This window comes from Venturia canescens, chromosome 8, assembly GCF_019457755.1.
Source record: "Venturia canescens isolate UGA chromosome 8, ASM1945775v1, whole genome shotgun sequence".
Classification (NCBI taxonomy): Eukaryota; Metazoa; Arthropoda; class Insecta; order Hymenoptera; family Ichneumonidae; genus Venturia; species Venturia canescens.
This window is the reverse complement of record NC_057428.1, coordinates 5,709,138-5,728,347: the sequence shown is the minus strand read 5'-3', so window position 1 is coordinate 5,728,347 and position 19,210 is coordinate 5,709,138. Positions and strand designations below refer to the sequence as shown.

Genomic DNA, 19,210 nt, shown 5'->3' with positions numbered 1-19,210 from the left:
CAGCTGTGAACACAGGTTTTACATTTGTGGTACAGTTTCAATTAAAACATTTATTTATTTGGTTTTCCCTGTATAATAGTTATCTACCTAACAGGTATTCATAACGGTACATGTGCTATACTAGAGAGAACATTTGGCCGAGAATTGATTTATTCACCGTGCCACAAAATGGTCCCCATGTATCGATATTTTCGAGGTTCAAAAATATTTGGAATAGAATTGATCAATCGAATTATAAAAGTGGTATGGCTGATGAAACTGTTGCGAATGTTATAGCAGAAAAACGGAATGAGTTACTCGTTTTCATCATTAACACCGTCTCACAAAAAAAAGTGCTCAGTACCTAAAACCGAACCCATCAATCTCTACGTATTTTGGTCCGCTGAATCCGAATCCGGGGTCAGATTGGCTAATATACCTCCAAAATTTTGAGTAAATTCCGAAAAACCAAATCGCTGTCAACCCATTAATGCGCAAAAAATTTTGGACACGCAATTTCAGGTGCACAGTTTTAATTGAGGAACCAAAGAAAAATTCTTCAAAATCTTGCATCGGAGGTTTTCGAGGGTGCTCTTTCAGAATCTGACATTTATTTTGTAAAATAAAATCAAAATCTTTATTATTTTTGTGTTTTTATTCAAAAAGTCAAGAATCTTTTTTCCTTGCAAATCGATTTTTGTCCTTGTTTCTGCACCTCAATAACGATATTATCATTATCGAAATCGAAGGTGTCTTTGATATCTGACCTTTCCGAAACACTGGTTATGAACCCTTTTCGCTCCCTTAGTTTTTTCAAAATGGCGGTTTTTTCAAGACAATATGATGTAAGTTTTCATGATTTTTTTTCTCCAAAAGTATGTACTTAACGAAAAAATTTTATGAAAACTTACATCATGCTGTTTTGCAAAAACTGCGGTTTTGGAAAAAATAAAGGAGCAAAAAGGGTTTATAATCAGTGTTTCGGAAAGGTCAGATATTAAGGACACCTTGGATGCTGTTAATAATGTTATTCAAGTGCAGAAACAAGGACGAAAATCGATTTGAAAGGAAAAAAAATGTCAAAAATTCGTGACTTTTTGAATAAAAACGCAAAAATAATAAAGATTTTGATTTTATTTGACAAAATAAATGCCAGGTTCTTAAAGAGCACCCTCGAAAACACCCTATGTGAGATTTTGAAGAATTTTTCTTTGGTTCTTCAATTAAAACTGTGTATACCTGAAATTGCGTGTCCAAAATTGACGTTTTGCGCTTTAATGGGTTAAAGGCATGACAAAAGTTGTCTTTGAATTTACTCGGGGGTGTTTTTTATGTAATTTAATAAGCTAAATCTGAATCTGGAGTCAGATCGGCCGATACACTCCCAAAATTTTGAGTAAATTCCAAAAAACAGCAAAAATGATGGAAAATCGCTGTTAAAAGCATGATAAAAGTTGTCTTCGACCTTAATCGGGGGTGGTGTTTATGTAATTTGATGCGCTGAATTTAAATCTGGAGTCAGATCGGCTGATACACTTCCAAAATTTTGAGTAAACTACAAAAATCGCTGAAAATGGGTCAAATTCGCTAGCCTGGGTAAAGAAAGAGATTTATTGATCTAGATCGAATACGCTCCTTTTGTATTTTGATGCACTGAAACCGAAACCAGGCATCCATTTAACTCGTATGTCTTCAAAATTTTGCTTTCATGGAAAAAACCGGCTAAAATTGTTCTTTACGAATTTCGAGTAACTCAATCCGAATCCGGCGGCTAGTAATCTCGATTATGCATACTTCCGCCGAAGATCGTGAAAAATATAATAAAATAGTAAAAAAACGTCAAATAATGGTTTTTTGACGTGACAAACTGCTGTAAACATGCATGGTTTATCTTAAACTGTACACAAAAAACGATCTACACATTCTGTATCTAGAGTCGCGGCAGCGGCTCTGAGACAAGTACATTTATAAGATATGACGAGTTGCTGCCAGAGACTCTTTACCGGAGCGATAGCGTTTCCAATTGTTTTCGAAAATTTTCAAAATTTGTTTCTTCAATAATTAATTAACTATATCATTTCGGAGAATATTATACGTTGACATATTTTTTATTATTTTTTTTCTTTCGATTGGGACCTCATCGAACTCTGTAGCTTGACGCGTTGAAGAGATATTAATTATTTATTTTTTAATTGCATCAAAAAATGGGTCGGATTTTCGCACACATTTTTGATGTTTATTTGTTTTATATCTAGTGTCAAATCTGGTACCATAATACATTTTATATACCGATATATTTTCTTCCTGGTGCCATAATTCCAATATATACCTATATATTTTCGTGTCGTATGACGTATGGTGTGTTGTTTATGCTGATAGATGATGAGGTTATAAAGATCGCGAATTTGACAGTTCACCGATATCCCGGTCGGTAGTACAAGTATATACCTATATATTTCCGTTATGATATGACGTATGGTGTGTTATTTCAATGCTAACTAAATGAGGTTATAAAGATCGCGAATGTTACAATTCACCGAAACTGTTCCAATTTTTTCCGGTTCTGTAGAAAATAAATAAAAGCAGTACAATGTTTTAGTGAAAGTGGAGAGAAAAAAGTGAAAAAGAAAGAGATAAAGACCGAGGAATCCAAGAGTGTTGTGTAACGGAAAAAAAACCGAAAATTGTCAACAACGTTCGGATTGATGGTAAAAATATTTAGAAAGGTTAGAGATTTTTTCTATATATATCTTGAGATGTAGTCCGGATTCTGAAACATTAGAAATAAAAATCCATGCCTCCGCTCTTTCTCATGAGCTCTCTCTCTGATTGTATCATCAGACTTGTCGATGTTTGTTATTGCAGAATATCTAAAGACGCGGCATCGTCTTGTAATAAAATAACCCAAAACAGGAATGACGAAAAAGAGCCAGGGACTACAAAAATATAGAAAGGCAGTATAATCGCATTGTCTGTAAACGCATAACACACTATTCGAAAGTGCTTGATTACAAAATTTCTATTGGCAAATCGAAACTGAGGCAATCAGTATTTTTTTCATTTTGCATTGGTGGAAATTTTTTCATCAAAAAGACTAAATTGATAATCACGGAGAGTTTTCACTTCAATTCCAACAAAGTAAAATTTAAGTTCGAAATAAAATATGTTCGCGTGTGTGTATATATGTGTATTAGGGTGGTCGTTATTTGGGGTCTTTTAAAACAATGTTTAACCTTCGAACATACGGGTTAAAGTTTTCCGTTTAAAATACATGGAATTTTTCTGCGTCTGTGGTCACGATTTTACTGTGGGCCTCAATACGTTTGGAAAATCTTGAAATTTTCAGAAATTATTTTACAAGCATGTTGCTACACGGAAAAAATTTTCAAAGCTCCTATCCTTAAAATGTTGTATAGCATCATCATACTAACCCATTAATGCGCAAAACGATATTTTTGGACACACAATTTCAAGTACGCAGTTTTGACTGAAAAACAAAAGAAAAATTCTCCAAAATCTGATATAGGGGGTTTTTGAGAGTGCTCTTTCAGAACCTGGCGTTTATTTTTTAAAATTAAATCAAAATCTTCATTATTTTTGCGTTTTGAATTGGAAAGTCAAAAATTTTGAACGTTTTTTTCCCTCAAATCGATTTCCGTTACTGTTGTTGCACTCAAATAACCATATTAAGGCCAGCAAAAGTGTTTTCAATGTCTGACCTTTCCGGAACATTGGTTATAACCAGTATTATAAAAGTATGTATAAATACTTTTTTCTCATTCAGTTTTTCCAAGATGGCGGTTTTTGCAAAACAGCATATGCGTGATTTTTTTTTCTCGAAAGACTCAACTTAACAAAGAAATGTAACAGAACAAAAAGTGTTGAGAATCATCTAAAGAATACGCCTGATTTTTTTCAATAATTTTCTAGCTAGTTTTGTATTTTTCAATTTCGATTAATTTTGTAAAATTTTTGAAGTTCTGAAAAGATTCACACGCATTCTTCGGATGATTCTAAACAATTTGTGTTATATAATTTTTTTGTAAAGTTGAAACTTTTTGAAAAAAAAATTATTTTCCATCGAATAATAAATAGGTTCATAATTTTCTTCTAAAAAAGTTTCAACTTGAAAAAAAAAGGTAATTATGCAGTTTGGCTACTTTTCCGAAAATCAATGGAATTTTTTTTTCTTCTTCTCGAATTTACCGATTGGACTATAGTAAGTGATATTTCGTCTGAGGAGGCTAACATTTTCCATCAAAACCATGAGTTATGGAGTTTTGAAGTTGTTGGAAAAATGCGGGGATTTGGCGTATATCAGGCTATTTAGGAGTTCACATTAGGACAGGTGGACACACACACACGCACACGCGCGCGCGCACACACACACACACACACACACACACACCAAAGTTGCTCTAAACCCGCCCAGCGAAACCACACCCACACATCGAAAGTGTTCTAAACCCACCCAACGATTCCACACACACATCGAAAGTGTTCTGAACCAATACGACGATTTCGCACACACATCAAAAGTTGTTCCGGATACACATATGCGATGTTTATGCGAAATCGGTGGGTGTATTCAGAGCATTTTTGATGCTTGTGTGGTATTGCTGGGCGGGTTTAGAATACCTTTGATGTGTGTGTGTGTGTGTGTGTGTGTGTGTGCGCGCGCGCCCGCGCGCTCTGTCGTGTTGTGAACTCAAAAATATTCAAATATACCATATTTCATCATATTTTTCCAATAACTTCAAAACCTCAAACACATGGTTTTTATGGAAAATGTTAGCCTCCCCCGACGAAATATCATCAATGGTAACTAATCGAAGCCGTCCATGCTAAAAAAAAATTTCTTTCGTTGATTTTCGGAAAAGTAATCAAACTGCATAATTACCAAAAAAAAATTATATAACAAAAATTGTTTAGAATCATCCAAAGAATGTGAATCTTTTCAAAGCTTTTAAATATTTTAAAAATTTATCGAAATTGAAAAATACAAAAATAGCTAGAAAATTTTTGAAAAAAATCACACGTATTCTTTAGAAGATTCTCAATACTTTTTGTTCTGGAACATTTCTTTGTTATGTCAAGACTTTTGAGAAAAAAAATCATACAGATTTTCATCATGCTGTTTTGCAAAAGCCGCCATTATGCAACAACTGAGTAAGAAAAAAGTGTTTATAACCAGTGTTCTGGACTCGTCAGACCTTAAGAACATCTTTGCTGGCGATAATATGATTATTTGAGAGCAGCAACAGTAAGGGAAATCGCTTTGAAAAAAAAAATGTTAGAAAATCTTGACTTTTCAATTAAAAACGAATAAATAATAAAGATTTTGATTTAATTTTACAAAATAAATGCAAGATTCTGAAAGAGCACTCTCAAAAACCCCCTATATCAGATTTTGTTCTTTAGTTAAAACTGCGTACTTGAAATTGTGTGTCCAAAATTGTCGTTTTGCGCATTAATGGGTTCTTATAGTGATGCTATACAACATTATAAGGGTAGGAGTTTTGAAAATTTTTTTCGTGTAGCAACATGCTTGTAAAACAATTTATGGAAATTTCAAGATTTTCCAAATGTATTGAGGCCCACAGTATAATCGTGACCACAAACGCAGAAAAATTCCATGTATTATGACCAGAAAACTTCCACCCCCCATGGTCGAGGGTTGAGCATTGTTCTACAAATCTGACAAAATTACAGCATTACTTTTTATGTATTTCGAACCAATTTAGGTCGCGAGGAGGGTAAAATAAATTTGATCCCAAATAACTACCACCCTAGTGGGTATTAAAATACCTAAAACAACTTGCATGCATGATAAAACGATTTTTATTTTCAAAAAACTGATTCGGCTTGAGGGGGTCACCCCCCATGGCAACCGCATTTTTTGGGGTTTCCTTTATTTTTTGCGACGAGAAAAAAACACAGACTTAAAATTTAAAGAGTTTATTCATTGGTATTTCAACTTTATGATAGAATTTTTAACTCTGATGTCTCGAGTTAATTCCGTGTAAAATTAATCCACAGGATCCCATATGCTTCTCCATGGTGTCCACGATTCCCGGGGGTCCCGTTTATCTGCGATCAAAAAACCGAGGAGCGTTTTGATTTGTAAAGCAGTGGGCTATTGCCTGAACTAAAATCATACAGAAATATCGAAATTGAAGGATTATTGAGCTATGCAACATTTTGAAAAATTGAAATAAGGTTTTTCTAAACGGAAAAATCCTTCAATGTTTAATATTTCTGTATAATTTTAATTCAGGTGATAACCACTGCTTTACTAATCCTTGGTTTTTTGATTTCAGATAAACCGATCCCCTGGAATCGTGGAGACTATGAAGAAACATATAGGTTCCTGTGGAGTAGCTTTACACCGAATCTACCAGAGATATCAGAGTTAAAAAATTCTACCATCGAGTTGAAATACCATTGAATAAACCCTTTAAATTTCAAAAGTCTATGTTTTTTTTCTTTGCCGCAAGAAAATTGCGAAAAAACCCTACAAAATTCGGCCGCCATGCGGGGTAACCCCCTATGTTGGATTTAATTATTCCAATCGATCAATATCGCGTTATCTTGAAAAAAGATTCGAGTGCCTTAGTCATTGAAATCCTGTCGTTATTTAACGACATTGAAATTTATTATTCGTTTTAATTTTTTGAGTTTTTAAATAAATTAGCCGTAATTTGATTAAAAAATGTTTGTTTCCTTTTTTTTGTTATCTCTTTCAATGAGACAGGGAATAATTTTAATTAAAAAATTTTTCAATAAATGTCTTTTCACAAGTACACTCTGATGGGTGATAATATGATCATTACATCTGAACGGTAGTCTCAGTGAATAAACCCTACATATATGTTACTCATACATGTAGTATGCATTTCTTGGTACGAACAAAAAATGAATTAACAATAACAGAATGTCATCTATATTGTGCCCTAACATGAAGAATTTGATTTTCCAATATCCTGTAAAATTTTTTCAAGTTCACAGTGCACAAAAAGTAGTCAAATCAAACCATAAGTAACAGCACGAATGCTGTTAAAAAATTGGAGACAAGTACATTTATGTTTGATGTCACCTGGACAGTAGTCTCAGTGAAACCCTATGTGACACTCATGTAGTTCAAAACACAAATGCACGATGATTTATAAGAAGTTGTTCGATCTGTTCTCTCGAAACTTGCTTCAAATGAGCAATTCATTACTAAAGGTTATAAAAAAAAACCATTTCAAACGCAATTAATAAAAAAATGAATCTGTTAAATCATGGTAATGCGTGAAAAACGTTTGGTTCAAAGGAACAAAACGTGGTCAAATAAATGCAAAAGTGACGAGTACATCGGATGACGAGTGAAAAAAATTCAAAACATAATGGTATGTAAAAAAAATTACGAAACCAACTGTAAATAATTTCAACAAAACAATTAAGAAAAGCTTTCACAAATCATGAAAAAATATTATATTAAAAAAAATACAAATCTGTAATTATATTGTAAAGGAAAAAAAAAATTCAAATAGGACGTGAGAAATTCATTCTTACGGGAAGCACCCGGAACTTGAGAAAGTTCAAGTGAATCAAAAAAGTTACCATCTGAGTTATATGCAGCACTACAATTTGTGGCATCAATCGGAGGATAAGTATTTTATTAGTATATAATACATAATTTTCACAATATGAAATTGTTCTGAGAAACGTTCAAATCCAAAAAAAAAATCGCATCGAAGGTAAAAGTCATTTGTTACTCTATGGTGGCAGAGACTTACTTAGAAGAAAATCGATTCTTCTCAGACTTTCAGGATCCCCTGGTATTCACAATATTCGACGTCGATTTCGTATCGGTACAAATTATGTTTAAGGATATATTGCACAGGCGATACAATGTTGCCATGCTAAACCATGCTAAAAACATAAAAAAATTCAAAATGATCAGAATTTTATAAAATTTGGTGAACATATTCTTTAGTGCCAAATTTGACAATACAAATTTTTTAAGATTTTTCTTCTGTACAGTTATCGAGTAATTGATCACTAAAGTTCACGTGTATAAGCATAGCGTTTCCATATATATAGGTATACATTCCAGGCATAAGAAATCTGCTTTAATGCGTAATTACTCGATAACTAAACAGAAGAAAATTTTGAAAAAAATTGTGTTTTCGCACTTGATGTTGAAGAACATTATTACCAAATTTGATTAATTTCTAATTATTTCGACTTTTGTATCATTCACCCTTAAATATGTGCCAAAAGTACTTGTCCGGCCCATCACTTTTCATTCAAATTGCTCATTCAAATAAAAATCACACTAGACGTTAATTTCTGCGTTATGTTTATGGAACTAGCATTAACGCTGCTACACGCCCACTTGAATTTGGACATCATTCCACATATGCTCGGCGGCAACTATCTCTTCGCAACAATTCATGGCATCGAGTAAACAATACCATTGCAACGGATAGAGGCTTTACATTCCGATATATGGAAAATTTTTTTTTAAGAAAGGGTATATAGTAATACACTAGGGAATCACTTTTCATCGAATTTCAAGAAATGCCCGTGTCGCACTCATTTTTTAATGTTGATTTCAACAAAGTGCAATTGTGTACGTGACCATAAAAAAACGAAATTGTACAGACGAATCTGCTCGAAAATTTATTTAAGGAGTTTCGGTGCAGAAGTCAAAATATTAAGAAATTGATCAAATTTGGTGATAATGTTCTTCAACATCAAGTGCGAAAACTCAAATTTTTTCAAAATTTTCTTCTACTTAGTTATCGAGTAATTACGCATTAAAGCAGATTTCTCATGCCCGGAATGTATGCCTATATATATGGAAACGCTATGCTTATACACGTAAACTTTAGTGATCGATTACTCGATAACTGTGTAGAAGAAAAATCTTAAAAAATTTGTGTCGTCAAATTTGGCACTAAAGAATATGTTCACCAAATTTTATAAAATTCTGAACTTTTTGAATTTTTTAATTTTTTTAGCATGGATTAGCATGGCAACATTGTATCGCCTGTACCGAAACTCCTTAATTGCGATTTATTATCAGCTGAATATCTTCAGTAATAGAATAGATTAGTTGCTATAACGAATAAAATTCGTTTGAAGAAGAAAACGTGTAGTAAAAATTGCCGTCATTTCAATATAAACTGGGGAGTTGGAAGCTGGACAATGCTTATCGTGCGAAGGATACTTTTTCATAAATACGCAATAATATCTCTTGGATATCACAGAAAAATTTGTTTGCATTTTTTTATAATGAATGCAATTAAGTTAAAATCTCTTGGAGGTAATTTTTTAAATTCCCTCTGTTTCCCTCTGTACGCATAGATGTGATCCATCAGATCTAGAAGAGCCCTGATTTTTATTTGAATGAGCAATTTGAATGAAAAGTGATGGGCCGGACAAGTACTTTTAGCACATATTTAAACATAATTTGTACCAATACGAAATCGACGTCGAATATTGTGAATACCAGGGGATCCTGAAAGTCTGAGAAGAATCGATTTTCTTCTAAGTAAGTCTCTGCCACCATAGAGTAACAAATGACTTTTACCTTCGATGCGATTTTTTTTTGGATTTGAACGTTTCTCAGAACAATTTCATATTGTGAAAAATTATGTATTATATACTAATAAAATACTTATCCTCCGATTGATGCCATAAATTGTAGTGCTGCACATAACTCAGATGGTAACTTTTTTGATTCACTTGAACTTTCTCAAGTTCCGGGTGCTTCCCGTAAGAATGAATTTCTCACGTCCTATTTGAATTTTTTTTTTCCTTTACAATATAATTACAGATTTGTATTTTTTTTAATATAATATTTTTTCATGATTTGTGAAAGCTTTTCTTAATTGTTTTGTTGAAATTATTTACAGTTGGTTTCGTAATTTTTTTTACATACCATTATGTTTTGAATTTTTTTCACTCGTCATCCGATATACTCGTCACTTTTGCATTTATTTGACCACGTTTTGTTCCTTTGATTCAATAAACTAGAAACTAGGAAAAATTGTATAAAAAAAACTTGAATATCAAGAGACTCGGTAGAGTCTCGGGACAAGTACATTGACAGCTCTGTCATTTGCTGGCCTGAGGCTCTCGCCGAGACTATCTTTTCTCTGAATAAAACGATTCTCGGTGGTGGGGGTAAAATTGGCATATCATTTTGTTCAAATACGAAACTCATAAGTCATCTGAGGCTTCGAAAATTGAACTGGAGATTAATTAATAAATTCTCTTTCGATTCCGCCCAAAATCAGCATGATAGGTGGCGTAATTGCTGAGAAAAAACTTTGCATGGGCTCAAGATTATGCAAAAGTTACTGACACATTACGAGTTCGACGTATGCGTATACGCGTTTTGACGTGAGTTAGTGGTAGTAGAGTTGTATCTCAAAATCTCAACGTATTCTGATTGGCTCACTCCATCTGACAGACCACGTTTAGACTCCATAAACGTATCCACGGGCATACTCCATGAACGTAACCACGCTCAGACTTCGTCAACGTATATATGTACAACCATCTGTCAGTTTTTTATAGCATCATGAACAAACGTAGTTTCGACATAACAAAGTGCGGTCTAAATTTACTTTTAAAAAATGTTCGTTGTTTAGTAGAGTGCATAATATTTATTATTTTAGTAAAAATAGTGATGTCGTGTCATAATATTAAGAAAACCGGTCTTTTAGTGAATTAAACCGGTATAAAAGCGGCCGCGTAAATGTAGTCTGTGATCCGTGTGTTTTAAAAAAGTGCGTGATGCAGATTTTATTATTTCGTTCGATTGGAAATAAGTATTAATTCCTTCAATTGAACCAGTGTGCGAGGGATATTGTCCAGCGTAAATATATCGTCAGTTATAGCGTGGTTATGTCATGTGTGTATTTAGATTATGTACGAGTTCCCTTTGATAGTTGTGTGGTAACGAATCAGCCGGCGTTTGACGTTAGGAAGGCGCGACAAATGTAACGAACGTTCGCATAGTTGGTAAATATAAACTTGATAAGTCAAATCAGTTTATCGAAAACAGTTCTAAAAGTTCAAAGTTGTGAGGAAAAACGTGCGACAACCTATAACCTCAAAGTTTCTTTTCGATCTGAAATGATATAGTTGATATATAATTATAATTAATAAAACAAAAACACACGGAACTGTTCGTATGATGTTAGAAACTTCAAATTGAATAAATGTTTTCTAATTTATTTCTTGTGTCGCATAATTATTTTTGAATATTCCCATATTTTGCTTCCTATTCAGTTTGGCTCTGCTCTTTCCGATCCTTGTTTTGACTCCATTGGTTTGCAGCAGATCGATACATAATATTAATTGGTTGCCTAATATGTGTCCTATGATTTTCTACTATTTCTTCATGCTGATTGTGGTAACGTGATTCAAGAGGTTTCCAGCTATGATCATCAAACGCACATTTTGTACATCAGATTCTCAAAACAGTTTCTGGTCTTGATATAAGTGTAGTTATTCTTTTTCCACCTGGTCTGTCGAGTAATAATTTTGAAACTTGTTCCAAAAAGTCTTTGGATGCTTTTTTTGCTGATAATATGAAAAGTCGAATCTTCGTAATGCGGTAGCCAAACACAAATTTTGACAACAATACTTATGAAATGACGTGTATGTTGAGAATTCCTATTCTACAAACTGCAAATGTGGAATTATTGGTGAAAAGATTCATTACGATAAGTCTACTGTTGCTCAGTTTTCGATGCGATTAAGTATAATACCTGCCAACATCATGGAAACCTACAGAATTTCTGAATGTTATGTACGCTATGTCATTTTAATGTAACATCATGACTTTTAACAACTTTTCACTATAATACTATAGATTTAGATCATTGAAGTACACCGAAAATCTGCAAATTATAAAATTTATATACTGTGCCATTCATTTTACTTTTTGACTCTCACTGTAACATAAACATAAAGTAAAGAATTCACTACAAAAGTCTTCAGTTGCTCATTTATGGATGGATTTGAAATTGCTGTCTTCCAAACTCATTGCGCAGATACATTGAATCGCAGCAGATACCTGTGAACTTTGAAATTTCTGTGGATAAATATATGTGCTAAGTATCACCTCCTATCTTTGATTATGGTAATATGTAATGGAACTTGAATCAGCAAGTTTGAAAGTGTTTCTTTTCAAATAGTATTGAAGTTTGTATTACTGCGGTATGGGCGTTATGGAGCGAATACCTTCAAACTTTCATATTTTTGTGTCGCAGCATTTGTGTCAATCATTCAAATTATTTACTCCAATCGTAGTATGTAATCTGGAAAATTCATCACAAAAGTCTTCAGTTTTTCTAAATTCCTAAATTTTCTTTTTTCTATTCTATTCTGAATTTTTACATTTCTGAATTCATTTCTAATTTCTCCTGAAATTGTTTTTCTCCAAAACCAATGAAGTTACCTTAAACGTTTTTGAATTCTGTTGGTCTGTTGAATTAAGTACGCGCAGTTTTTTTTGCTTCTTGAGTTCTGACATAATAAATGTTTCCGGGTGCCTTTTTTCAGCCACTTGCAAACTTTGGAAATATATTTCATCGGGGGCACGTTTTGGATGACTCGAAAATGTCTAGATTCAGAATGCAAAAGCGACATTCAAAAATGGCCAATTCTGTTGGATTTGTTGTGTCTTTAATTTGATCAATCTTTCCTCTTTTCCTTTCTTTTTTCTAACTTTCTAACGTTATAAGCTGAAAATCATATCTCGGCCCGCAACACGTATTTCGGCATGCTCTTGGGTTGCCAATAAACATAACATATTAAAGTACAACGAAAAAAATTGCCAAAGTCCAAGGACGAAATATTTCCAGTACAATTTTGACGAAAAATAGGTCTTTTTTCGTGGAAACCGACGTTATAAGCCGAAAATCATATCTCGGACCACTACCCGCTTTCCACCGTGCTCTTGGCTTCCCAATAAGCATAACATATTAAAGTACGAGGAAAGATATCGCCAAAGTCCGAGGATAGACCTGTGACGAAAGATTTCCAGTACAATTTTGACGAAAAATAGGTCTTTTTTCGTGAAAACCAACGTTATAAGCCGAAAATCATAAATAATTCATAGAAATTTAAACTAAAATCCTACAGTCATCTGAACATAATTAAGGAACTTTTGAGAAAAAAAGACGTGATATCAAACCATAAACTTCCCCTAGGAAAAAAAAGGTTGGGACAAGTACATTGAAGGTCCCTCGTTTGCTGATAATTTCATCCATAAAAAAAACTTGAAAAAAAATTTTTTTTTTAATTGTAAAAAAAATTATTTTACAAAAAAAAATACAGAACAATTCGAAAAAAATTTCTCAAATCTTGAAAAAAACATTATCTTTAAAAATAACTAATCTATATCTATTTTTTAAAGTGTCAAAAAAATCAAATAACAAGTAAAAAATAAAAAACCGAAAAATCGTGCTTGAAATAATTTTGGAAACTGATGCCTCATTCTTCTCATTTGATTCGAACAGCTAAATCAATTGAAAAAAATTCCATCTAATTTACGTGCAGCATTAAAATTTATGATATCAATCGGTGGACAAGTATTTTATTAGTAACTCCGAATTTTGACATGATTAAATTCTTCTAAGAAGCTTTTAAATCGAAAAAAAATGACATGAAAGCTAGTCATTTGTTACTCTATGGTGGCAGAGACTTATAAGAAAATCGATTCTTCTCAGACTTTCAGGATCCTCTGGTATTATTCACAAAATTCGACGTCGATTGGATCGATCCAAATTATGTTTAAATATGTGTTAAAAGTACTTGTCCGGCCAATCACTTTCCGTTCAAATTGTTTATCCAAATAAAAATCAGGGCTTGTCTAGAACTGATGAGTCACAAGTATTCATGCAGAGGGAATTGAGAGAATGATCTTCAAGTAATTGTTACTTAATTGCACTAATTTAATAAAAAACGGAAACAAATTGTTTCGCAATATACAAGGGATATTATTGTGCATCGATAAATGAAAAAAATTGTACATAATATATATGTTCTAGCTTCCAAAATAATTCTCCAGTTTATATTCAATAGCGGCAATTTTTACTTCCCACTTATTCTTCCAGCGAACGAATTCCATTCGGAATAAGAACTAACTTATACTATTATTAAGAACATTAAATTAATAATGAATCGCACTTCAACAAATTTTTAACCAGATTCTGCCGTACAATTTCGTTTTTTTATGATTGATTTTTTATTAAATGAATAGTGATGGGCCGGACAAATACTTTTTACACATATTTAAACATAATTTGGATCGATCGAATCGACGTCGATTTTTGTGAATAATACCAGAGGATCCTAAAAGTCTGAGAAGAATCGATTTTCTTATAAGTCTCTGCCACCATAGAGTAACAAATGACTAGCTTTCATGTCATTTTTTTCGATTTAAAAGCTTCTTAGAACAATTTAATAATTTCAAAATTTGGAGTTACTAATAAAATACTTGTCCACCGATTGATATCATAAATTTTAATGCTGCACGTAAATTAGATGGAATTTTTTTCAATTGATTTAGCTGTTCGAATCAAATAAGAAGAATGAGGCATCGGTTTCCAAAATGATTTCAAGCACGATTTTTCGGTTTTTTATTATTTACTTGTTATTTGATTCTTTTGACACTTTAAAAAATAGATATAGATTAGTTATTTTTAAAGATAATGTTTTTTCAAGATTTGAGAAATTTTTTTCGAATTGTTCTGTATTTTTTTTTGTAAAATAATTTTTTTTACAATTATAAAACTATCGCAGGCATGATTGTTCTTTGGTTTGAATTCTGCTTAACTGATTTTTCTTTTTATTTTCTGGAAGTTATATTGGGAAAAGAAAAATCTTTCTATCTCTTTAGCATCCAGCAAAAATCTGCCATCATATTGATATTCCATCTTCCCTGATATCGATTCTTTATTTCCCTGATGTCTTCTTGATGAAATCTTTCTTCCTGTACTTCATTTAGATCTCCAAGGTTTTTAGGAAAGTAGTTGAGGTGAGAGTGTAGAAAGTGTAGTTTGAAATTCATCAAGCAAACCAAGTTTCTGAAATTTTCCAACAATTCTGCAACTAAATTTTGGTGATTCTCATTTTTCTTATTTCCCAGAAAGTTCTGAAAAAGGTTTTTGAAACTTTGCCAAGCTGCCTTCTCAGTATCGTTCATTTTGTTTATAAAATTTTCGTCTCCAAATAAACTACGAGTTTGTGGTCCATCAAATATACCCTCCTTTAATTCCGCATCACTAATCGCCGAAAACTGTTCTTCTAAATACTGGAAACAATCGCCATCTTTATCCAGAGCTTTGACATACTGCTTTATAAGACCAAGTTTAAGGGACAACATCACTGTGACGGCTTCAAAAAATCGATTTTTTGAAAACCATCTAGAAAAATCTAAAATACATTTAAGAATAGAATGCCGTTGGTTCCAGGTCGAAAAAATAATTATTTTCGGAGACATTAAATATTTTGTGAAGCGGTGTAGCGCTCCGTGACGCTCGGGGTCCCGTGCCGCCTCAGCCAGGTGCGCGTCTCAAGCGGTCGGCAAGCTACAACAAATCAGTTTGGGCAATAACTCTCAAGTGTAAGTCCGGGAGCAAAAAAATCATCGATATTGCCGCTGATATCGCGGTATTATTATTCAACGATGGCCTGAGAAGCCTCATGAAAGTTATGGAGTCGTTGGGGGTAACCATCGGCCCAAATTGTTTCAATTTTTGCGTTGAAACCGATGTAGCGCGGATCGAGTAGGCGGAGTGATCGCTAACGGATGCTGCAAAAGAGACAAGAAGAGCCTCTACAAGTTCGAGAAAAGATGCTGGGGACCTTGATTTGCTTCTTGAAGGCCAGCTATATGGTCCCGGAATCGCTGATTAAAGGTAAAATTTTTTTTTCCAATTTATCACATAAATTAACAAACTTCAAACTTTGAATGCGTTTTTCTCAAAACCACTTTTTTGAGTGCGGCACACAGCAGAACTCGAGCAATTTTCATCCGATCGACTTCAAATTCGGATTGCATCAATAAAACTAAATTATCTAAAGAAGTACATAGGATTTTTTCGATCTCAATAAAAAAAAAAAGTTATAGCCTTTTTTCGACGAGAAATTTTGCTCGAAAATCGACCTTGAATTGCAAAAACGTGCCTATTTTTTAAAAATCAATATTTTTTAAAATCCCTATGTACTTCTCTTCAAAATAACATATTATTAACGAAAACACTCGGTATTTTTTTTCAGATCGACTTTGAAGACAGTTCTGTTGCGTACCGCGGATCACTGCAAAGGCAACAGCACCTGACGCGGGAGCTTCCCCAGTGCCACCATGGGGCGTGAAAAATAAAAAAAAAATGTATCTTTAATAAACAACAAACAAAACAAAAAAATTTTCGTATATCTCTTTTTTTCCACAAAAAAAATTCTTGAAAAACGGCAAAAAAACAAGGGGTCACAGTGGTGTTGTCCGTTAATGTGGAGTGGTGGTAGCAGATATTTCGAAGGATCGATCAATGATGTTCGTATGATGTCGTTACGGCCTAGATCGGATTTTGTTCTTGTTGGCCACTCTTTTTGAACATAGTGTTTTTTCCTGTCTCTACTGTCCCATAAATATTTATATAAAAACGAGGGATTTTGTGTAGAACCCGATTTTCGACTTAAGAACAATGTTGCAATTTTGAGATCGCCACAAATTTGCAATGGACGGTCCGAATACTTCATTTTCTTCATTATCATTTCTAAATTTTTGTAATTTTCTTTCAGCTTGGTCGAGTGAGCTATTGGAATAGAAGCATGTGTATTTCCATTGTAGAGTAGAACGGCTTTGAGACTTCTTTTTGACGAATCTTTTTTCCAAAGCTCTGGACAAAGATGGCGATTGTTTTCAGTTTTTGGGATAAAAGTTTCCCGCAACGAATGATGCGAAATTCAAGGAGGGTATATTTCATGAATCACAAAATCACAGTTTAATTGGAGACCAAAACTTCATAAAAAAGAAATGAACGATACTGGCAATGAGAAGGCAGCTTGGCAAAGATTTAAAAACGTTTACACCAATGAATTCTCTTCGTCGTTTTTGAAGAATTGCCGAGCAATATGTCAAAGCTCTGGACAAAGATGGCGATTGTTTCCAATTTTTGGGATAAAAGTTTCTCGCAACGAGTGATGCAAAATTAAAGAAGGGTATAATTGATTAATCACAAAATTGCAGTTTAATTAGAGACCAAAACTTTATAAAAAAAAATGGACGATACTAACTAAGAAGGCAGCTTGGCAACGTTTCAAAAACATTTCTCAAAACTTTCTCAGAAATAAGAAAAGTGAGAATTACCAAAATTTAGTTTCAAAGTTGTTGAAAAATTTTAGAAACTTGGGTTGCTCGATGAATCTCAAACTGCACTTTCTACACTCCCACCTCGACTACTTTCTTGAAAACCTTGAAGATCTAAATAAAGTACAAGGAGAAAGATTTGATCAAGACATCAGCGAAAGGATGAATCGATATCAGGGAAGGTGGAATACCAATATGATGGCAGATTTTTGCTGGACGCTAAAGAGACAAATAACAAAAAAATATCGAAAGAGAAAGAGAAAAAACCTGCTGCATTGGTCGTTTAAAGAGAAAAGAATCCGTTACAAGAGAAGGACGGTTGAAGATCGATGAAGATTTTTCTCTTCTCATATTACTTGCAGAAAATGAAAAAAAAAATCAATTAAGTAGAATTTAAACCAAAGAACAATCATACCTGCGATAGTTTTATATTCAAGTTTTTCATACAATTTTCCCTAGTTTCTAGTTTATTGAATACAGAATATGTAGATCTTTTTTTGTGTACAGTTTAAGATAAACCATGCATGTTTAAAACTTTTTGTCACGTCAAAAAAACCATTATTTGACGTTTTTTTTACTATTTTTTGATATTTTTCATGATCTTCGACGGAAGTATCCATGATCGAGACTACTAGCCATCGGATTCGGATTAAGTTACTCGAAATTCGTAAAGAACAATTTTATTCCGTTTTTCCCATGGAAGCAAAATTTTGGAGACGTACGAGTTAAATGGATGCCTGGTTTCGGTTTCAGTGCATCAAAATACAAAAAGAGCGTATTCGATCTAGATCAATAAATGTCTTCCTTTATCCAGGCAAGCGATTTTGACCCATTTTCAGAGATTTTTGCAGTTTACTCAAAATTTTGGAAGTGTATCAGCCGATCTGACTCCAGATTCAAATTCAGCGCATCAAATTACATAAACACCACCCCCAATTAAGGTCGAAGACAACTTTTATCGTGCTATTAACAGCGATTTTCGACCATTTTTGCCTGTTTTTTAGAATTTACTCAAAATTTTATGAGTGTATCGGTTGATCTGAACCCAGATTCAGATTTAGTGCATCCAATTACAATTAAAAACATCCCCGAGTAAATTCAAAGACAACTTTTATCATGCCTTTAACAGCGATTTTCCGCCATTTTTGAAATTTGGTTTGTGCAACGCTGCATAAACTTTCCACAGATTCATCTACGAATCTACACGAGATCTCGATTTCGTTTTCGCAAATATTGACGATTCACTGGTAGCATCTGAGAATGAAACACAGCATCTCAAACACCTTCGTATATACTATTCCAACGCTTGCAAAAATATGGTTTCGTTATAAACACGGTCCAATCACACTTCGGCGTTGAGGAGGCACAATTTCTCGGTTATATCGTATGCAGAAATGGGATCAAACCTTTATTTGAAAAAATTGTGGCCATAAATGAACTCCCCAAACCATCGACGATAAAGAACCTCCGTGGGTTTTTCAGAACAGCTAATTTATACAAAAAATTCATCAAGAATGCCGCTCAAATTCTAGCATCTCTCAAAAAATATTTCGAGGGATCAAACGTGAAAGGAAGCCAAGTAATCGCCTGGATAACGGAGCTAGAGCAAGCATTCGATCAGTGTAAAAAGGCTCTTGCCGCGGCAACACTCTTGGCACATCCAAACCCGAACGCCGATTGGGCCATTTTCACCGACGCTTCTAAAAAAGCTATCAGTGCTATTTTACAACAACGGACCAGCAAATTGTGGTAGATGTTGTGTTCTTCAGCAAGAAGCTTAGGGAGACCAATCAAAAATTATCCACATATAATCGTTAGTTAGACGCCATTTACCATGCAGTAAAACAC

General features: G+C 33.6%; 1 protein-coding gene across 7 annotated transcripts in view; it reads right to left on the bottom strand.

The window, feature by feature from the left end:
- The window catches only part of Drep2 (DNA fragmentation factor-related protein 2), a 438,119-nt gene that overhangs the window by 411,748 nt on the left and 7,161 nt on the right, over positions 1 to 19,210 (bottom strand). The window lies entirely within an intron of this gene.